Genomic DNA, 23,727 nt, shown 5'->3' on the forward strand with positions numbered 1-23,727 from the left:
GTATTTAGACAATCTATTTTTGAGGTATAGAAGGCACCCCAGGTGACTAATACAAAGTTCTTGTGGCCAAGGAGCTCAGAGAAGCTGAAGATACCTTCACTGCCCTTCACAGTTATCTCAACCTTCAGCATTCCCCCAAAGAAATGCTGCCCTCTAGGAAGTTCTCTCCAAGGAATCCCATCCCTGTCCTGAGTATTTCTTTAATCTACAACTTTCCTTAGGCTGTGTATTGCACAGGGGGCATGCCAATGGGTTCTGCACTTGTGTCCAACACCCTTGGTAAATTGACCTTCCCCGAGGACTTCGGAGCCCTTTGAGGATTCTCAGCATCTGCAACTCCCAGGAGCTCCCAGCATGCAGTTGGCACTTGATGACTGTTTGTAGCTAAGGTACTTAGGCTGATTTTATTTAATCTTTAGTATCAGGCTGATATTTTAAAAATTCCAATTTAAATAAAACAGTTTGAATTCTAGTGTTTCATTTCATGGCCTGTCTTCTTTTTGGCCTCCTCAAAGCCTTTACGCAAATCCATTTGACTTTTCCATCACAAATTGTGGGTTTATTGTTTCCCTGGAATGGAAGGGAGAATTTATTCAAATTTGAACTAAAGCTATAGACAATAAGTGAGTAGAAACAGTTCCCCCAGACACAACTATGTCTCTACCCAATAGAGTAGCCCCAAAGGAATTCTTACGGCCTAGTTATGTCCTCCAGGTTAGGAGGGTGGGGGGTAGGAGTCGGGGGAGTTCCACACCAAATATGCTGACACTGCACTAACTATATAGCAGGCACCCTGTAATGACACCTTTGGATAACACAGAAAATGATTGTCTTCCAAGGATGAGCTGTAATGAGAGGGGAGGGTACAGAGAGCCACAGGCGGCACTGTTTCCAATCTAACAACACAACTGGGGGCAGGGGCAGGTGTGTGCTTGCTTTCAAAATAATAAATACTGCTGTGGTGTTTCCACCCAAGGCTTTTGAGGAGAGGATGAAGTTGGAAGAGCCAACAGGCATGAGTGGATTTCTCATTCTCCTCCCAAGGTAGAAGTGGGAAGAGCAGCTTGACCAATTTAATAGTGTATGACACTGTTCTGTCACTGACAAATCTTCTACGAAGAGTTTATAGACTTCCTCGTCACTGATGTTCTATTACTTGGGCAAATGACTGGACCTCTTTCAGCATCAGTTTCTTTATCCATAAAATGGGGATAAATTATAACACCGAACTCATATAACAATCACACTCAAAATATTATATATATGTGTGTCTACATGAACAGGTAGATACACACGTATGTAATATTTTGATAAATGGATAGATGGAATGAACTTACATACCTGGCTCATAGTAAATAAATAGTAAAGGTTATCCCTCCCCTGTTTCCCAAATTCCCCCAACTTTTGATGGGAAAAGAAAAAAGCAAAATCAGCCCATTTGGAATGGCAATGAAACCCAATCTTTCATGTGCTATATGAAGACAAGATCCATTCAGTTTAAAGAAAGAGCTCAAAGCTGCAAAGCATCATTCTATAATCCTTTACAGAATGGTGACACTTGGCTGATTTGTCAAAAATCCTTCTACATATTCACACTGGGTACTTTTAATGAATGTTAGCTTTTAAGAATCAATACCATTGACATTACTCCATGGAGCAAAGACTGACGGCCCAACTTATAAATTCCCTGATGCCTGTATTAGAAAGGCGGCAAGAAGAGTTTTCTGTTCGCTGGTCTTGTTCTGCTGTCAAATTCTGGGGGACTTGCATTTCAAGCAATATATCTAATCTCTTTAAATTAAATTATCTTTCTTTTGCCAGCCAGAAATTTTTTTGGAAGAATATTATCAACTAAGTGGATCAGAAAATATGGGTTTAAGACTTGCTTCCTGGGTGAAATGATATTAAAATGAATGTTATTCCCTAGATAAATGATGTGTTTCTAGGGTCATACACTATAGCTGTTAGAAACGTTTTTAAAAGAACCTTCAAATCAAAGGAGGAGGGAAATATGAAATTAGAGGGAATTTCCTTCTTCAAAGGGATAGTGGGTATAATTTAGCTTTTATCAGAACAATAACTTTTCCCTCCTGAATTTGTCTTATCTACTGATATTTTTTAACTACTGATATTTAATTGTTAGAATATGTGTAAAATATTTTTCTGTATGAAAAAGATTCTCTGCCAGGCCCAGTGGCTCACACCTGTAATCCCAGCACTTTGGGAGGCTGAGGCGGGCAGGTCATCTGAGGTTAGGAGTTCGAGAGCAGCCTGATCAACTTGGCAAAATCCTGTCTTTACTAAAAATACAAAAATTAGCCAGGCATGGTGGCAGGTGCCTGTAATCTCAGCTACTCCAGAGGCTGAGGCAGGGAGAATCACTCGAACCCAGGAAGCAAAGGTTGCATCGAGCTGAGATTGCACCACTGTACTCCAGCCTGGGTGACAGAGCGAGACTCCATGGAAGGAAGGAAGGAAGGAAGGAAGGAAAAGTGAAAAAGATTATCAGTTAACTAGTTCACACATAAGCTGTTTTTACACTAAAAATCCCCAAATACCTACTATAGCTTTCTAAACAATTGTAACTTCTGCCCTCAGCCTCATCCCCTGCTCATATGACCTGTCCACAACATATAGTTTGTTGATGGTTATAGTCACAAATGTTGATTCCTATTTTGGTGTAGCAAATACTCTCACTGAGTTCTCTCAAAACACATACTTACATGTTTTTTTTAATTGCCATGTGTTTCAAAGCTAAAATAAACTAAGTCAAATTTGCTCAAAGCCTTGCATCTAGTAAGTGATAGCAGTGAGATTGAAATCCAGTCTTCTTGACACCCTAATGTAAAGCCATGCGGAAGTCACCAGCAATTGTAATTTTTACCTTTAACTTTAGGCTGCCTTCATCAGTGAAGTCTAGACCAGAGGTCAGCATGCCTTTTCTGTAAAGGGCACAATAGTAAATATTTTAGGCTTTGTAAGCCGTATGGTTTTTGCTGCAACTACTCAATTCCGTGGTGTGGTGCAAAAGCAACCATAGACAATAAGTAAACAAATGAGGTGGCTGTGTTCTAATAAGACTATATTCATAAAAACAAGCAGCAGGCCGGATCTGGACCATGGGTTTTAGTTTACTTACTCTTTGTTTAGACCATATTTGTCAATCATAGCTTGGTTAGATTCATAACACACATTAGCTGTGTTTATACCTTATGTCCAGAACGAAGTTGTAAATTTATTGAAGTTCACAGCTGGTCTCATCTTGCCTTTCCAGCCAATCTAAGTTATCTAGCCCAATCCTGAAATTACATAGTTTCTTAAAAGATACCTGATAATTGTTTAGGTAAAGGAGGGAGGAAGGAATGTATATACCTCAAAGAGCTTCTCCTAGAAACTTCTGGTCACAAGTGTCAAAATGGTATCTAGATAGTTTTAGTTCTACAAGTGATAATACATACATCTCTGTTTTGAGCAACTTCCAAGGATTTTAGAATGTTTCACAAATTTCCCCCTGAATTCACTCAATATTTATGTGATAAGAGGTGTTACTGCTGGTAACAATAGGAAATTAGATTGCTAGATTAAAATCACCAAAATTTATTTCTTGATTTGGAAATATCAAGGGCACACATACTTTTAAGTAAAACTTTCCAATAAATGAAGACTGAGATGACATAATGAATCCTAAAAGAGATTTTACCATGCTTGAGTATTGTGGACTTATGGAAAACCCTTAACGTGTTAAGTCTTTAAAGGCAAGACAGAAAGACATTTTTATCATACTTCACCCCTTTCTCTTTCCATATCAGTTTGAAGAAAGCTGGGTTTAATGCCTGGCCATGGATATAACGTCTCAAGATATTAAATACATTGTGCAACTTATGGTAACTCTTGCCATTTTACACTTATAAACTACTAAGTAATTACTAAATGGCAGGCAATATTAAGTCAGCTACTATCACTGTTTGTTCAGAAACTTTCTCTTCTATAATCTAGTCAAGTCCAACCCGCCATTGAGAAATAGGCAATAGCGTTCACCCCACAATACACTAAGAAATAAAATAACCTTGAGAAGGCAGAATTTTTTCTCCTATCACTGAACTCATACATTGGAGATTATAGTGCTCTGTAAGGTAATAATTTCTGAAGGCATATAATCTATCATATGTGGATTTATCCCCTGCAAGGAAAGGAACAAAGCTATTTCCTATGCCAGGTCAATAACACAACATATGACTTCCCCATGACCAAGGAGAACATGGATGAATTTTGAAGGTGAGATCAACAGCTTTTTAAGAAGAATATGAAATTCTATATGACTTTATGAAAACATCAGCTTTCTTTCTTAAGGTAATAGAGAGAAAGCCAAGGGTACAGCAAGAATGACAGGTATCTCCACAGCCCACAGAGGAACATAAAACCACAAATCAAGAATAGTCACGGACTGGAATCTGAGCTCAAGTTTTAGATTCCAGTGATTGATACTCAATGTAGATTTTATGAAACTTCTTAAATCTGAAAAACTGTTTAGTGTGGAAACAGTACAATGTGGATATTAAGAGATTAGGTTTTAGCCCCAACCAACCTTTCGTTTCAACTTTGGTTTGGTTTCAACCTTTCAACTTTGAGTGCGTGTCCCAGCTCAGTGCAGTTTCAGCTGCGTTACCTCTAACAAATTACATGAGCACTCGCAGGCTCATTTTATAGATGAGGCTTTAATCTAAATGAGAGGGATAATCACAGTACTCCCCCGAAAGGGTTATGAGAATGAGTGGAATGATGCATCAAAAGCACTTGTCCAGTGCCTGCAGCACAGTAAGCACAAACACTCAACAAATGGTAGATTTTATGAGTTACTTGCAACCAGGGTGAAATAAGGTCAACCAAAATTTCTGTAACACCAAAAGATTACATGATGCTTCAGGGCGTCTCCTCTATGAGACTGACCTGGCTGTGTCTGCCAGTGCCTATTTCTCCTTTTCTAACCATTGACAATTTGGGCATCAAGATTTTATTGAGCACCTGCTATATTCTAGGGGCTTTTCTCATCAATGACACCTCCATTAGCCTGAGTACTCAGAGTTATTACCTTAGAGGGAAAGAAAAATAGCTAAAGGCAGAATGTACAAAGGCTCACAACAGAGATATGAAGACAATGCTACTGGAGGGAGAGTAGAAGAAGATCAAGGAAATCTAACTGGGAAATTCATAAACAGCTATCTGGAGCAGGTGATGTTTGACTTGGACACTGAAGGATGGATGAGATTTTGACAGATGGAGATAAAGTAGGAAGAAGTAAATTCCAAATTGAAGGTTCAGTTGTAGAAGGGAGCAAAAGTAGGCAAGTACTGGGTCCACTTAAAGTCCAGTGCGTTGGGTGAAAAGATGGGAATGAAAGAATGTTAGTAGGAGTGGCTGGAAAGGCAAGGTGGGGCCAGAGCATGGACCCTAAGTGCCAGGCTGACTCAGAAGAATCTGCTCTCCAAGAGGTTTGCTTTCTGAAGAAACACCCATCAGCGGTCAAGCAGGAGGAAGAATGAGACAAGGCTAAAAATTTTAACATTGGGAATCTACTGAGCAGAGTTTCTACAGAATAACAGGAGTAGAAGCCAAATGCGGTAGATTGAGGAGTTAGAAATTGGTAAGGAAATGTGTTTTGTGTTTTGCCTTTTTTGTTAAAAGTCTGGCTCTTAACAAAGAGCGAGTTGGAGGGTTAGAGGGCAGGAAACATGTAGGGTTTTTGTTTGTTTGTGTCAAGGAAAAGGAGGACTGAGTATATTTTAGTCTGAAGGAGGAGAACCAGAAGAGGCTGCAAAAAGAGAAAGAAAGAACATATAGTATAACTACCGCCCATAAAAACATACATCATAGCAGCCATTGAAACTTCCTTATTTTCAAGAGTTTAAATTCTGAAAGAATGAAGAATTTCTTCTTCAGACTTAGGAATGAAACCAGGATGGCAAATGAAAATATTGAACTATTCTGTGGTTAGAAAGGGGTAGGTTGAGAGCTGTTGAGTTTCATAGACTTGAGTAGTAAAAGTGATGGGTCTTAATCTGCTCAGATTACAGGGACTGAAACTAGAAAGACGAGTCTGGGAAGCCTGAAGAAGTGTTGGTTCAGTCACTATGGAGAATCCAGCAGGTAGCTGACTGTAAATTTATGGATCCAGAGACCAGCTGTGCCAATGTAGACCACCAATATTTAGTGGACCACATTACCACTGCTTTCATAACCTTTTCCAGACATGGGAGATAAGAAAGCAGGCAATAGAGGATACCAGATTGGAAGCTGTCAAGGAAGATAGGTGGACATTATTGGTACTGAAAAGGGGTAGGGAGCAAGGAATTCTACTAGAAAAAGAAGGCGTAGATGGCCATGGGGTTTTGGCCAGAAAGGAAGGGAAGTGGATCCAGAAGAGGGGTGACGGAGTAGGAGAACACGGAGGGCTCAAGGGACTATGATCTCAATGCTGAAGACTAACAAGTCTCATATGGGTGAGGGAATAGAGAGACGTGGAAGGTGATGGAGACTGCCCAGAAAAGGAAAACTCAGGCTTCTTGATCTTTTCTGGCCCACAAATTTTTGGTACTGAGAATGCTAAAATTTTAGGTGGTCAAAACCTGCTTGTATTAATTTCTGTGCTTAATATATATTATCAACTATGTAAATACTTTTCAATGTAATAAGATGACAAGTTTCTTGAGGGCAGGTACAGCACAATCCTTTTTTTCATAATGCTAAAATATGTAATAGGATAAAAATTTATCATCAGTGACCATTAATTATTGATAACTTGAATTTATGTTCATTGAAAATCATAGTGCTTGCCTTCTCAAAGCCACAATTCCCCTTTTCTGTAACTGCCAAAACTTCTGCTATGAGAGAAGAAACTAGGACATTACCTAGCCTCCTTCAGAGGCAACTGAACTCCATTTACGGCACTTAGGATGAAAGATATGCTCCTGGATAAGTAGAACAACTCTTAGTAGTTTTAACCCATCTAGGGATTAAGGAACATATATTGCTGTAATTGAGTATGGATTTTAGAAACCAATAGCCCTGGGTTCTAGTCTGAGCTCAGCCACTTATGTACATCATGACCCTCTGTCATCTACTTAGCTTCCCTAATCCTCAGGTTTCAATCTGTCAAAAAAGGTATAACTCTCATGGGATTTTTGTATAAAGCATTTAGCATACAGCCTTCTACACAGTAAGCTGCCAATAACAATGGTGGCTGTGTAGAAACATGTACTTCAATGCATGTGCTACCTGAAAGATTTAAGCAAAGTTCTAGAGAATTTTTGCATGAGAAAGATAAATCTTATATCTCTATAAGTCTTAACCTCTTTTTGCATCAGTTTCTTCATCTGAAAACAATAACAACAATAATAATACCTACCTCAGAGAGATGTCATGATGATTCACTGAGCTAATATTTGTGAACTGTTTAGAACAGTGTCTAAGGTTCTGGGCATCAGCTGTCATTTGTAGTTTCCTCTCTGCAGGAAGATCTTTGAGCCTAATCATGTTAGATATAAATGAGTGACCAGCATTCTATAAGATCTGGACTACAAGCCAATCTCTCAGAATGGCTTGTCTGAACAGGCTGCCATCCTTGTTACCTGTATATAATAGTCTAAAAGAAAATTACAAATTCTTCTCATTATTAACTTCTTTTCAATTTCCACCAAAGCCATTCTGGCTCCTCTCCCAAGTTCACTGCACGTATCTCCCCAGTTTGTCTTTGCTGGGCTTCAGTGTCTTGCCCTACCATGGTAGCAGATAATCTGTGTTTGCGTCTGACAGTTCCAAGAAAGATGAGCAGTTCTACCTTTGAAGCTCCTTCTGTGTCTCAAACATGGGAAGATTAGTGGGCCTATGGAGGGGTATAGTTGAAAATATCAGGATCCTTGAGTTTGAGTCCATTCTGCAATTTTCTAGTTGCATAACCTTCAGCGATTTATTTAGCCTTTACGGACCCCAGATTTCAAATTTATGAAATGAAGATGGTGCCCGCAATAACTAGACTTACCTCAGAGAACTCCTTTGAGTTGCAAATGAGCTAATTTGTATAACAATATCTCACAGATGTAAATTATTACTATAAACATTCTCACTATCCCATCTTATTTTTAGAAAATGGGGCATGTTTTGTTTATTAAAACAAGCAAAGTCCATCCAACACAGTGGGAAACGTGAGCCACCCTCAGCCATTTCTGTGGCAGGATAGTAAAGGACACAGTGATCATTCCTGGTTCATATCTTCCCACTTCTTTTTACTTCTACCTCAGAGAAGGTGGAAGGTGATGCCATCTTCAGCCAAATTGGCCCAAAGGACTATCACAATCCATTAGTGGAGTGACAACTGCTGCTGTTGGGTCAACCTCAGAGCTGAGTTGTGAAGTTATGTAACAGGAAAAAGAATAGAAAATAATTTGAAGGATTAAAGAGAAAAGGGAGGTTAGCTTCTTTTCATCCCTGAAAGAAAAACTACACAGGCTACTCTTATCAAAATTGCCAAATAGGCACATTTCAAAGAGGAAACACTTTACTACTTTATCCACTGTCCTTCCACTACCGTGCCTCAGCTGCCTTTCCATTCCATGTCTTGACTCTTCCTGGATTTTTCTGGCTCCCAGAACTGGGTTTTTCCATAGGCAGGCCAAGCATATATTTTTAGGACATTCATGAAGCAGGGACAGTGACGTAAAATGCTAGGGAAATATTATATTATAATGGAAAAAAAGTCAAAACTGAGTTCAAGAAAAGTGACATCAGCAAGATGGTGGAATAGAAAGTCCCAGCCTTTGTTCCTCCACAGAGACCCTAATAAAACAATAATATATAGACTAAAATACATTAATGAGAATTCCAGTTAACTTCAGTTAAGAAGTCATAGTGCCCCAGCAGAGCACAAAGATGAAGAAAGTCACATTGAAATGGGTAATAAGAGCAATTTCACTTTATCCATGTCAGCCTCTCCCCCTAGTTGGCATAGCTTAGTGCTGGGAAATAATCCCTGCTTGTGACTTCTCCCTCTTCAGGGAAAGAGAAAACAACTATGCATGCAACATTCCAGTTTTTTGGAGGACTGCCCAAAAAAGGGAACGGTTCCTGTTTCCCTTCCCTCAAAATCCTCATGGAACCACATAGTTTGGATGGATGCTTGGTGGCTGCTGAGAACAAAGAAGAGTTTGTTCTTTGTTTGTTACTTTACAACCACAGAACTTGCAGTACCACAGAAAGGTACCAGAGGAAGCGGAAGATTATGAACCCCTGAAAAAGAAACTGGCAAGCCTCTCTGAGAAATTGCCTGCAAAGGCCCAGAGAAGTCACACAGCCCCAACTCCACCCCCAACAAAAGATCCAGAGGCCCTCAGAAACTCTAGCCAAGATGATCAGTGAAGGTCTTCTCCTACACAAAACACATACATCAAAACTGGGAGAGATGGCAGTATTTTCAAATGTGCAAATCCTACATAAAGTTATGAGATATATTAAGAAAAAGGAAAACATGGCCCAAAGATTGGCACAAAATAAGTCTCCAGAAACAACATAAAGAAACATAGGTATATAAGATACCTGAAAAAGAATTTGAAATTACCCTTATAAAAATGCTCTATGAGCTCAAGAACACTATTCATGAACAAATGAGAATATCAATAAGGAGATAGAAAATATTTTTAAAAACAAACAAAAATATTGGAAATAAAGAATGCAATAACTAAACTGAAAAATCCACTAGAGGGTTTCAATGGCTGACTTGACCAAGCAAAACAGAAAAGAATAAGTAATCTCAAAGATAGGTCATTGGAAATTATACGATCAGAAAAACAAAAAGAAATAATAATGAAAAGGGATAAAGGAAACCTAAGGGACTTATGTGACACCATCAAGTGTACCAATGTGTGCAATATGGGAGTCTCAGAGGGAGAAGAGGGAGAAAAAAGTGTGGAGAACTTCTTTGAAGAAATAATGGCCAAGAACTTTCCAAATCTGGGGAAAGAAATGGACATCCAGATTCAAGAACCCCAACAGATATTGACCTAGGATGAAACCAAAGACATTCACTCAAAACACATTAGTCAAACTGTCAAAAGTCAAAGATAAAGATTGAATTTTGAAAGCAGCAAGAAAAATGTGAGTACTCATATATAAAGACACCATGAAATTATCGGAAGTTTTCTCAGCAAAACTTTACACAATGGTAGGGAGTGGAATGATATATTCAAAGTTCCAAAAGAATAAACTGCTAACCAAAAGTACTCTATCTGGCAAAACTATCCTTCAAAAATGAGGGAGAAATAAAGATATTCCCAGATACAAAAAAACTGAAGGAGTCTGTCATCACCAGACCTGCCTTACAAGAAATGTTAGAGAGTCCTACAAATGGAAACATATAGATGCTAAATGGCAACACATGAGCCTACAAAAATATAATGTTTGCAGATCCAATAGGCATATACAGAACACCGAATAAACATTCTTAAGGGCACATGGAACATTCTCCAGGAAAGATCACATGTTAGGTCATAAAACAAGTCTTAACAAATTTAAGAAGACTGAAATTATACCAAGTATATTTTCTGATCACAATGGAATTAAACTAGAAATTAATGGCAGGAGGAAAACTAGAAAATGTGGAGATATGTGGTAATTAAATAACATATTCTTGAACAACTAATAGGCCAAAGAAGAAATCAAAAGGGAAATTAGAAAATATTTTGAAACAAATGAAAACAAAACACACTAAAATGTATACAATACAGCAAAAGTAGTGTTAAGAGGAAAGTTTACAGCAATAAACACTTTCTTCATCTGTTTGGGCTGCTGCAATAAAATGCCATTAACTGGGTGGCTTATAAATAACAGAAACTTCTTACCCACAATTTTGAAGGTTGGGCTGTCCAAAATCAAGTCACAGGCAGATTCTGGTGAAAGTCGGCGGCCTCCTGGTTCATAGACAGCTGTCTTTTTGCTGTAACCCCACATAGTGGAAAGATCTCTGGGTCCTTCCACTCTCTGGGTTCTTTTTTATAAAGGCACTAATCCCATCCATGTGAGTTCCACCTTCATGACCTAATTACCTCCCAAAGTTCTCACCTTCAAATACAATCACATTGGGGATTAGGCGTCAATGTGTGAATTTGAAGGAGCCATAAATATTCAGTCTATAGTGAGCACCTACATTTAAAAGGAAGAAAGATCTCCAATAAACAAACTAACTGTACACCTCAAGGACATAGAAAAAAAAAGAACAAACTAATCCCTAAATTAAGATAAGGAAAGAAATAATTAAGATTACAGCAGAAATAAAACATAGAATAGGAAAAGCAACAAAACTAAGACTTGTTTTTTAAGAGATCAAGAAAATAAAAATCTTTAGCTATATTAACTAAGAAGAAAATAAATAACACTCAAAATCAGAAATGAAAGAGGAGATATTACAACTGATACCACAGAAATTAAAAGAATTATAAGAAATTACTATCAACAATTATACACGAAAAAATTGGATAATCTGAAAGAAATGGATCAATTCCTAGAAACATACAACCTACCCAGACTGAACTGTGAAGAAATATAAAATCTGAGCAAACCAATAATGATTAAGGAAATTGAATCAGTAATTGGAAACATCCAGTGAAAAGGTCAGGACCTGATAGCTTCGCTGATGAATTCTATCAAACATTTAAAGAAGAATTAATGCCAATCCTTTTCAAACTCTTCCAAAAATGTGGAGAGAAAAGAGCGTTTCCAAATTTATTTTATGAAGCCAGTATTAACTTCATATTAAAAGATAGGAAAAGACTCTATAAGAAAAGAAAATTGCAGGCTAATATCCCTGATAAATGTATTTGCAAAAATCCTCAATAAAATACTAGCAAACCAAATTCAACAACACATTAAAAGAATCATATAGCACAATCAAGTGGGATTTTTTTCTGGGATGCCAAGATGGTTTAACTTATATATAGAAATCAATTCATATTATACACCACATTAACAGAAGAAAGAATAAAAATTACCTCATATCAACAGAGGAGAAAAAGCATTTGACAAAATTTAACACCCTTTCATGACAGAAAAACAGTCAACAAACTAGGAATAGAAGGAAATTACCTTAATATAATAAAGGCTGTATGTGAAACATTCACAGCTAACATCATATTCATTGGTAAAAACCTGAAAGCCTCTGCTCTAAGATCAGAAAGAACGTAAGGATGCCTACTTTTGCCACTTCAATTCAACATAGTACTGGAGGTTCCTAACCAGAGCAATTAGGTACAACAACAACAACAAAAAGGCATCTAAATTGGAAAGGAAGAAGTAAAATGATCTGTTTTAGAAGATGACACGATCTCATATGTAAAAAACCCTAAAGATTCCACACACAAAAATCTGATAGGACTAATCAACAAACTCAATAAGCATACTAAAGTCAGGATACAAAATACACAAAAATCAGTTACATTTCTATATACTAACAGTGAACAATCCACAAAGAAAGTTAAGAAAACAATCCCATTTACAAAAGAATCAAAAAGAATAAAATACTTAGGAAATAAACTCAACCAATAAGATGAAATTATTATACACTGAAAATTATGAAACCTTGCTAAAAGAAATATTAAAAGGCACAAATAAATGGAAAGACATCTTGTGCTCATATATTAGAAAACTTAGTACTGTTAAAATGGTCATACTACCCAAAGTAATCTACAGATCGAATGCAATTTCTATCAAAATCCAATAGCAATTTTAACAGGAGTAGAAAAAAAAAATCCTAAAATTTATATTGATAGCCACAAAGGACCTGGAATAGCCAAAACAATCTTCAAAAAGAACAACAAAACTGGAGGTCTCATAACTCCTGATTTCAAAAAATATTACAAAGCTAGAGTAATCAAAACAGTATGGTACTGGCAATAAGACAGATATATAGCCCAATGGAACAGAATAGAGAACCCAGAAGTAAAGCCACGTATATACAATCAACTGATCTTCACAACAGTGCCAACAATATACAATGCAGAAAAAACAGACTGTTAAACAAATGGTGTGGCTAAAACTGGATATCCATATACAAAAGAATAAAATTGGACCCTTACTTTACACCATTCTCAAAAATCAGACCAAAATTGATGAAGAACTTGAACATAAGACCTGAAACAATGAAGCTCCTAGAAGAAAACATTTCTTGGATGTGACACCAAAAGTACAGGCAACAAAAGCAAAAATAGAACAATGGTACTACAGCAAATTAAAAAGCTTCTTGCTGCACAGCAAAGGGATCAACAGAACAATGAGACAATCTATAGAATGGAAGATATTTTAAAACCATATATCTGATAAGGGGTTAATATCCAAAATATGTAAGAAACTCCTACAACCCAAAAGCAAAGCAAACAAGAAACAGAAAGCTTGATTAAAAAATGGGCAAAGGACTTGAATGGACATTTCTCCAAAGAAGACATACAAATGGCCAACAGGTATGCGGAAAGCTGTTCAGTATCATTAATTATCAGGGAAATGCAAATAAAAAGCACAATGAGATCTCACCTCACACCTGTTATGATGGCCACAATCAAAAAACAAAAAACAAAACAGAAAATAAATGTTGGCAAGGATGTAGAGAAATTGGAATGCTTATGTATTGTTGGTGGGAATGCAAAATGGTGCAGCTGCTATGGAAAACAGCTGAAGTGTCCTAAAAAAAATAAAAATAGAACTACCATATGCAATCAGGATCTCAAAGAGATATTTGTACTCCCATGGATTGCAGCATTATTCACAATAACCAAGGGGTGGAAACAACCAAATGCCCACCAAAGAATGAATAGGTAAAGAAAATGTGGTATATACATATCACAGAATATTATTCAGCCATAAAAAAGGAGATTTTGTCATATGCTACAACGTGGATGAACCTTGAGAACCTTATGCTAAGTGAAATAAACCAGTCACAGAAGGACAAATACTGTCTGATTTCATTTACTGGTATCAAACTCACAGCAACAGAAAGTAGAATGGTGGTTGCCTGGTGATAGGGGAGGAGGAAATGGGGAATTGCTGTTCAATGGGCACAGAGTTTCAGTTTTGCAAGAAGCAAAAGTTCTAGGGATCTGCTCTGCAACATTACAACATTGTCCTTGTAGTTAACAATAATATACTCTACATTTAAAATTATATGACAGCAGATTTCGTGTTTTCTTATTACCTCCCAAAACCGCCACAAAACTGGGTTCAACTTGCTTACACTTATTGTCTAGTATAGGATGCTCTTTATTTGGCATTGCATACTGAGGGCAGGGACCACTGTATTTTCATTGCTTGGGGCTTCCATGTGTTAAAGCATTGCCTCTGGCCTGCTTCCCCCAGTCTTTAGGCCCACTGGTCCCTCAGGCCTTGCTTCAGAATGCTTCAGAATGCTGAAGATAAATAAGTGAGGCCAAAGCATTTGTGACTTCCAGGGCTTTCTGATGGGAGCCCTACCCAAAAAACACTCTTGAATCTTAACAGGTGACTTCAAAGGCACAAATAGGTAAAATCAAGGGAGAATTCCACGTACCTTTATAGGTCATAAAAGTAGATACTTGTAGGGACAAATCTTTCCACCTGCCCCAAATCTTATTGCATTAGTGGCTGTGGTTAATCCTGGAGTCTGTCCTTACAGACTATTTTCATTTAACTCTCCAATAACAAGTTGGCCACTAAAGCTGGTGGGTAAGGGTGGGGGAAACACATCATCTGAGTCCTTTACTTCCATTTGATCTTCAGTTATCCACAGAAAGTAAACCTAGGCACCTTTCCTACTGTGCTGTTAGTTTATTTTCTTTCTATAGTCAGTACCCAAATATATAATTTTTCCTCTTCTTAGTTTGTAAACGGCTCAGTCACTAGGATGAAAAAAAGCACAGTGATTACTAATGGGAGACGCCACTAAGGTTCCAGCTGTGAACAGGAGAAATCCAAGATGACCCATCATCTAAATGTCAGCGCAAACACCATGCCATTCAGAATGAAACAAGGAAGCCTGCGTGCAGACAGCCAGAATACATTACCAATTGCATATTTAGCTCCAGAACTCATGAATCTTTGCAAAGAAATTTAGGGGCTTCTCACTTGATTAAATAGCCTGTGATGGAGGATTTGGTTGTTCCCCACAATAGTTGCATGCAAATGATAGATTCACATGGACTACAGCATACAGAGCCCTTAGGGGGCGGTACATTTTTAAGTAATTCTGCCATTGTTTTTGCATAGTAATTGGAAATGTACATTCTATTGGAATGTGATTCTTATTAGAAGAGAAGGTAGCTGCTGTCCGTTACGGGATTCTATTCATTTAGGGTCACCAGGACTTAAAAACAGAGGAAGAATCTGCATTTATGCGCTAAATGAGGATCTGCCTTAAACGCCAGCAAGTTTCTAGCCGGCATTAAAAGCTAACTCTCACTCTCTACTTTCATCTGCCTCTTTTCCCAGCTTCCTATTATTTATTTAGCCTGATTCTGCTTTGTGGATAAGTGACTCCCTAATGACTGAGTAGTAACTAGAGTTAAATTAGTCATGTAAGAGCAGCAAATTAGTAAATGGCACCCCAGTTACCAGAGAGGAGCTATATCATTCTATGTGTTTAAAGTACTATTACCATCTAGGAGTCAGGAGCTGTCCCGTGCATACAATGAGTCCTCAGTAGTCCCACTCACAGTACGACATAGGATTTGGCCAGGATGGGAAGCTGGAGGGTGGAGGAGCCAGTCATTTATCTATATCCTCCCACTCATTTCCCCTGTACCTCTCAGATGTTTGGGTGAAAGGTGGCCTAGGTCAGGGTCACAGAATAAAGCCGATGGTCTCGTAGGAAAGATCAAGTCTGTGATGTTGTTAAACTCTGCTAACACAAATGAGGACACTCAGCCAGTCATTTAGAGGAGGAAGGGGAACAGAAGTTCCTCGTGCTCGTTATGCAAAGGATGGGGACTGGGCCAGCAGCACCTGGATTACTGAGAAGCTTATTTCTTAGACCTGAGAGCTATGGTCTGCAGCTCCTCCTGAGACTTCCTGAATTGGAATCTGCATTTTCACAGACCCCAGGTGGTTTTCACACACACTGATGTTTGGGAAGCACTGTCTTACATCTCTGAATATCAGCACCCAAAACACAGAGACCCTGTGAGTCTTAGTCAATCCTATATTGGCAGTATCTGAATCAGTGCCTGGTGCATGGTAGACACTCAAATATGTGTGGAGTGAATTAATGGGAATGAAGAAAGAAAAGGAAAAATAATCTTCATGGCAACCTAAAATAACTTTCGTAGCAACAATGAAAAAAAGGAGGGAGGAGAAATCAAGTTCTAAAGTAAAAATGAAAATCAAAGAAAGCAGCCAGAAAGCATTCAGGGAGATGCACCTGGCTGGTGGAGATGGGCTGTGGCCCCACCTGCTGGCCAGAGTCGCTGGCGTGCCATCCTTGTCCACGACCTTCATTCACGAGTCTCTCTGCCTCTCCCACCCTTTGCCTTAGGAGACTGGCCCCTATCTTGCACACTCAGGCCTATTAGCCACGGTTATCTCTCTCATACAGCACTATCAGGTTACTTTAGAGCTGAAGCCTAAATGGACCAATGTAAACTCTTTACAATGTGTTTAAAGTTCTGAGCTCCTGGTTTAAGTGGAAAGAATGTCAATGATGATTGATCATCGCCAGTCTCCTGGGGTCCTCATGTGCCCAGAGCTTGAGCTTTCCACAGGACCTAAAATATTTAGAGACAGAAAATAAGTCACTGTATTTGGATAGGCAAAAACCAAAACAAACAAAAAGCAACCACAAACCCTGCTTTGCTGCTCAATTCCTTTTCATGTGGTCTTAAGAGAGTATAGCCACCCCAGAGGCAGCAAATTTAGTGTACATGAGACTGGAGGATATGGGGGAGAAGGGTACGTCTGTTCAGAAAATTATGGGTTTTCCTTAACATGAGAAAATGAAAGAGAATAATTCAGCACCCAAATCATGTTAGTCCAAAGATCGATTGTTTTCCAGATTTCTTTATTTGATTGGACTGAGAATTACAAGCTGAGTAGATGTACCGTAGTGACATGCTTTTGATATGATAACTGCTAATATTTATTAGAATCACATGGGCACTCTGCTGGACTCTTTATATGCGGTATTTCCTGCAGTCCTCACAACAACCCATTAAGATAAGCATTATTACTATCACCTTTTTACATGCCAGAGCTGCAGCACAGAGAGGTTAAGTTACTTACCAAGGGTCACACAGCTGGTAAATACATAGGCAGTAGAAAATATAGGACTCAAACCCAGGTCTGTGGTTGCAAGCCAGTGCATTTAACTGCTCCACTATCCTGCATCCCTCTTATGTTTTCTTAATGAAGAGAAATTGAATGAAATGTGGAAATCAGAGCTAGAGAGAGAGCAGAAGATGGCAAATTACTCCATGTGGGTAGGACTTATACACTGCATAAAGAGAAAAGGCTTTTGAGGAGGAGGATGATTTTAGATAACTATTCGCAAGGTTGAATTCACCTTTCCTGACTACTCAGAGACAATTTTTTGGACTTCAAGAGTTATTTAGCAAATGGATCTTAGTGATCCATGGAAAGAAAAAGCTGTTCTTAAGGAGGAAAAAATGTATTATTTTCCTCTGGTTGGATTAGGAGCAACCAGTGATTTGAGAAGAGGAATGGTCTCTAAAACCCAGCAAGACAAGACAATAAGAGAGAGTCACAACTCTGTCTATACCTGGTTTTTCTAGGCTCGTTGAGCCAGGTCAGTAATTAGTATAACTCCATGTAAACTGTAATCACCATTTCTCTGATGTGATCAAGTTCACAGCGGAAGGATTCTGCTGTCTAATGTGACTAGCCTCTCCGATTCCATTTTCATAGCTGAATCGAGGTAGATCTCTTCCTGCAATGCAGTTTAATAATTGTTTTAAGAAACCCTAGAAACTAAAAGTAGCACACGAAAATTTGCAATGCATATAATTATGTTATGATTGGGGACTCCAAAATAAGTCATGGCATTTATTTAGTCATGTACCACATACTCTGTGGTCCCCTGGGAAAAGAAATGTTTAAATTAAGATGTACTATAAGACAGATTCCAGTGTCTTATGCACTGAATTACAATTCACTAGCATGTAGCTTTTACACAATACTTGCTCTCTCACTCTGACCTTGACTCTGAACATTTTTACAAAATATTTGTCTCCTAAGCCTCACCCCAACTTCGAGAAGCCCATATCATCATCATCATCGTCATCGTCATCATCATCATCACATATACTTTAATTTCACTTTTAATTCATCTCTGGCCAAGAAGATCTAGTAAGTTGATAGGGGGGAAACATCAAAAGGAAACTCACAATACGTGCAAATATAAATTAAAATCCACCTTGCTTTGTTGCAATTTTCATTCTAAAAACATGTACATAATTCATGATGGAGGATGAGGGGACTAGAAGATGCAGGGCTGGGGACAACTTTTTAATAGTGAATAGCGCCATGAAAAGTTCTTTTTTTTTTTCTAATGAGCCAAGAGAATGAGGGAGAAACTCAAAGAGGCAACGTCAGTTTGATCTTTCACTTCTACATCTTTGGAAAAAGAGAAAATAAAAGAGAAGTTTCCTCTTTGAACTTTCTGAAATGACCCTACATTTAATGAACTATAGTGTCAAATATTTGAAACTTTTAAGAAATCTTGCTCTTTTGTTTAACATACAAGGTAGTGTTAGAAAAAAAATACTCAGCAGATAGTCACATTCCTAACCTTATCTTTCTATGAGGAAAAAGAAACAGGCATTGAACTCTATGGGGGCGCCCGGACTGCTGTTTTACTGCACTTCTACCTTGCCCAAGGACGAGATTCGCCTTCAGGAAGTGAGACCTTGACCCAGTCAAAGAGGAATGGCCACTGCGAGAGCAGGTCCCTTCTTTTTCCTGGACACAAGTGCAAACTTAATGAGTCCTCTCCCTCCACCACGTGCCCTAGACAGCGAGGGGAAAGCGTAGTGCACCTGCTGCATCTCCCTTCATATCACGTTGCTGTTATGAAAAATCGTTTCCTATTTTGGAACCCCCTGGCAGCCTGAGTGAATCACCGAAGGCCCCAAGCTCGTTTATCTTGTGTCAGAAGCAAAGCCAAATGAACGCCACCTCACCCAGCACCTGAAGAATGAGAAGAAGCTCAGAGAGAGTAAAAATAACCAAGGGCTCGGGAAACGGTGCCGAGACGAGCGGCCTGTACAGGTTAAGTAGGGCTTCTCACAGCCCACTCTGACTTTTAGAACTCTACACTTTGGGACAGGAAGGGGAGCGCTTTTTCAACCAAGCAGACTTTGTGGGTCTAAGGTCTAGGATGCGGGGGGCTGTTCCTGCCCAGTTTCCTGCAGTTGTGGCAAGCTGTGGCTGTGATGGGGAATAACTGAAACCCCCAGTGGCATCTGGTGTCAGCTTGACTTCGACTGGAGATGGGAAACAGATAGGTGCCATTCCTCAAGATCTGGGCAAATCAATCATCCGTCCAATATCACACTCCCTCCCCTTCCACAAACCAGAGAATGGCTGAGGCTGAGATCATGTGATTGAGAATGATCCAAAAGGTTTAATTTCTTTTTAAGGTGGAGAGACAGAGAGAGAAAGGGAGAGAGAGAGATCAGAGTAGCTGCGGAAGGCTTATGGCAGAGGCAGAGTTCGTACTAGATTTTCAAGAATGGATAGAATTGAGATGGGTGAAGAGGAATGATGAAGGTGTATCAGTGGGGTGAAAGTAAAGACAAACAGATAGTGGTGAGAATGAGCTTGCTCCTTGCAGAGTTGAGCAATTCTAAGGAAAGTTCGAGGGGGCATGTTAAATGTGCAAATTCTTGGGCCTTGTGCTAAACCTACTGAATCAGAATCTCTGTAGCCCAGGAGTCTATGTTTTACAAATTCTCCAGACGTTTCTTTGTACATGGTAAATTTGAGATGAGGGCTGAGGACAGAATGTCAAGATCTGTCCAAATGGAGGAGAAGGTGATCTGGGGTGATCCATGCTCTGCAGACATGAGGCGCAAGCTTATTCAGTGACACACATTGGCATGAGTCCTTAGCTTCCTTCCTTCTTGGTTCTGTCGTGTCCTGATTGTCATCCTGAGGAATAAGTTAGGCTTTGTGAAGTGATGAGGAAAGTCACTTCACAAAAATTAAAAGCACAACTCAACAATGAGGCAGGTCTTTTTGGTTTTCTTCAGTCCCAAATCCTGGAGCATTGCTAGGTTTGTGTCAGGCATGAGAAAATATTTGAGATTCTGTATAAAGACTACTGGCCTAACATTATCATGGGTCAGCAAATTCACTTAGAAGTTGATAAATATGTGATTTTCTAAAATGTATCTCTTTTCAAAACAAAAGCAAATCCTAAAAAATAAAACCTCATGAGATTATGATCACACAATTTCTTTCCAATAATTGAGTCATATAGATTCCTAAAATATGATAAGTCCTAGGACATAAAGAATGTGCAGATCGGCAGGGCGCGGTGGCTCATGCCTGTAATCCCAGCATTTGGGAGGCCGAGGTGGGCGGATCACCTGAGGTCAGGAGTTTGAGACCAGCCTGGCCAACATGGCAAAACCCCATCTCTACTAAAAATACAAAAATTAGCCAGGCGTGGTGGCAAGCACCTATAATCCCAGCTACTTGGGAGGCTGAGGTGGGAGAATCGCTTGCATCCGGAAGGTGGTGGTGGCAGTGAGCTGAGATTGTGCCACTGCACTCCAGCCTGGGCGACAGAGCAAGACTCCGTCTCAAAAAAAATAAAAACAAACATAAAAATAAAAGAATGTGTAGGTCCACAGAATAGTGTAGAAGCTGAAATTGACCTTACCTAAGCCTCTTGTCAGCCTGGCTGGGTTCATGAGGAAACTTCTACCCCTACCCCACATCATCTCAAACATTGAAAGCTCTCATGTTGAGAGGCTTGGAAGCTGCCAAACTTTTTTTAGAAGAATCCTATGGCTCCACAGGAAGAAATTCTCCCTCAGAGAAAATACTGCATTAATGTGTCTAGAATAATAATAATAGGGAAATCACTTGATTGCTGCTTTAGTTCCTCACATGTTGAAATTGAAAAAATAATGGTAACTCCTTTTACGATTGTCAAGTTACTTAAGTGACTTAATAAATGTAAAGTGGTGGCTGGGCGCACTGGCTCATTCCTGTAATCCCAGCACTTTGTGAGGACAAGGCAGGTGGATCACAAAGTCAGGAGTTCAAGACCAGCCTAGCCAAGATGGTGAAACCTCGTCTCTACTAAAAATACAAAAATTAACTGGGCGTGGTGGCAGGTGCCTGTAATCCCAGCTACTCAGGAGGCTGAGGCAGAGAATTGCTTGAACTTGGGAGGCAGAGGTTGCAGTGAGCTGAGATTGCACCACTGCACTCCAGCCTGGGTGACAGAGTGAGACACCATCGCAAAAAAAAAAAAAAAAAAAAAAAAGGAAAGAAAAAAAGTAAAGTGGTTAAAACAGTGACTAGTATATTTAAGTGGTTTATTTTACTTGATTCTCACATAAGCCCTAGAAAATCAGCATGACTGTCATTCCGATTTTACCGATGGGGAAAATGAGTGTTGGCAGGATTAAGTAAGGATTAAGTAACTTGCTAGTAGTCATAGAGCCATTGTTCATATGCAGGGATCATGCTTTTAACCACTTGGCTATATTGCCCAATCAACACCAACATGACTACGCCCTTACTAAAGAAACCCAGACACACGTAAGTGGGAAATAATCCACACAATTATATAATAGCATATACTGTGAACAACTGTAGACAGCACTTTCCCCAGGGGGATCCAGGCACCTTTCTGCAAAAGTAAGAAGGAGTGCTTAATGCTGATGATGGCAGTCATCTTCCATAACTCCCTTAAAAAAATCGAAGTCCCATTGGAGACCTCCCTCTAGTATTTGGCTGCTTGACCAATTCCTTACATAACCTGATCAGATCACTTGAATCCTGGCACCCCAGCCAGATGACACCCAGCTGAGCCAATCTAAAAGAAATTGGTGTTTTAATGATGCCACCCTCTCATGGGACTTGTCCTGGAATTTGAGCCTGGAGGGAAGTCTCTTCCTATAGGCATTGAATTCAACCGTCTTTGGTGGCACAGCTACCACAGTGAAGGTGTGATATTCTGCACTACAGTGAATACTTAATGCCTTTTCTCAAAGCATCCCCCATTTGAACTGCCATTGTCACTCATGAGTCTTTCTATTAAAATTCTACCTATCTTTCAAGGACTGGGACAATGCCCACTTCTCGTTTTCTTTCTAGAATGGTATGTGGTATGTATACCATATACTGCCATTTTTCTGAATACAAACCACTTTAGAGAAGGGTCAGCACTGATAGGAGAGGTGAAATGGATTTGCTATTGTTGATTGGGGGCTAAAAATCTTATTTTACAACTATTTATGTATCTATTTATTTTTGAGACAGAGTCTCATTTTGTCACCCAGGCTGGAGTGCACTGGTGCCATCTCGGCTCACTGCAAACTCTGCCTCCCAGGCTCAAGAGATCCTCCTACCTCAGCCTCCTGAGTAGCTGAGACCACAGACATGTGCCACCATGCTTGGTTAATTTTTGTATTTTTGCTATAGACAGGGTTTCACCATGTTTCACCTGATGCCCAGGCTGGTCTCAAACTCCTGAGCTCAAGCGATCCTCCCACCTTGGCCTCCCAAAGTGCTGGGATTATAGGTGTGAGCCACCACACCTGGCCTATTTATTATCAACTGATTTATTTATAACCAACTTCTTTGTACCCCCCCATAGCACAGCACAGAACACAGGAGTTGTTATTAATAATTAGTTCAAAGTAATTTAATTCATGAGCCATGTCCTCAGGGAGCTTATATTCTATTTAAGAGGCCATAGATTCTGGAAAAGTTAAAGATTAAACTTAAACATGAACACAAGAAATGGCACAGAGCATTACAGCATTGCCCCTACAATAGGTCAATCAGGAGTGCAGGATAAGAGGAAGAAGTCCTTTCAACAGTGGAGAAGGGTACAGGGGAGGGGTGGACGTAAGCTTGTTCCCTAGCAGTGAATCAATTTGCACAGAGAGGGTGTAACAGCTTACCTGGAATTGATGGTGAGAAGGCCAGACCAGAAAACTGCTAAGATATTTCCCATCTGACAGCCTATCATTCTGTGGACCAGACCTAAACTAAAGGATTCAGTACCAAATTGTGTCTCTGAGGTGGATTTTTTCACAAAATTTGAAATTTGACATTTGGGACACATATCTAACAGATGCAGAGTTTTCCCAGCTTGTGCTGTTGATTCTGAAAAATTCACCAGTAGATGTTAAAACTTTGAGCCAAATAACTTATCTGAGAGGAATGTTGCAGCAAGCCTTCTCAATAACTTAGTTCTTAGGGTACAGGAATTTGCCTGATCCTTTTCTGAGAACAGGTTGGCACTGAGGAAGGATAGTAATAACTGGTATTTATTAAGTGTCTACTGGGAAGTAGCACTTTTAAAAATTTAATTGGCACTATTTTATTTAATCCTCACAACAACTCTATAAAGTAGCCACTATTATTATTCCCATTTTTCAGATAATGAAATTAAATGAGAAATTAAATGATTAGTAAGTGGTGGAGATGGGATTCATCTCCAGGGCCTCTATCTCCAGGGCCTAAACA

Source organism: Pongo abelii, chromosome 16 (assembly GCF_028885655.2).
Source record: "Pongo abelii isolate AG06213 chromosome 16, NHGRI_mPonAbe1-v2.0_pri, whole genome shotgun sequence".
Classification (NCBI taxonomy): Eukaryota; Metazoa; Chordata; class Mammalia; order Primates; family Hominidae; genus Pongo; species Pongo abelii.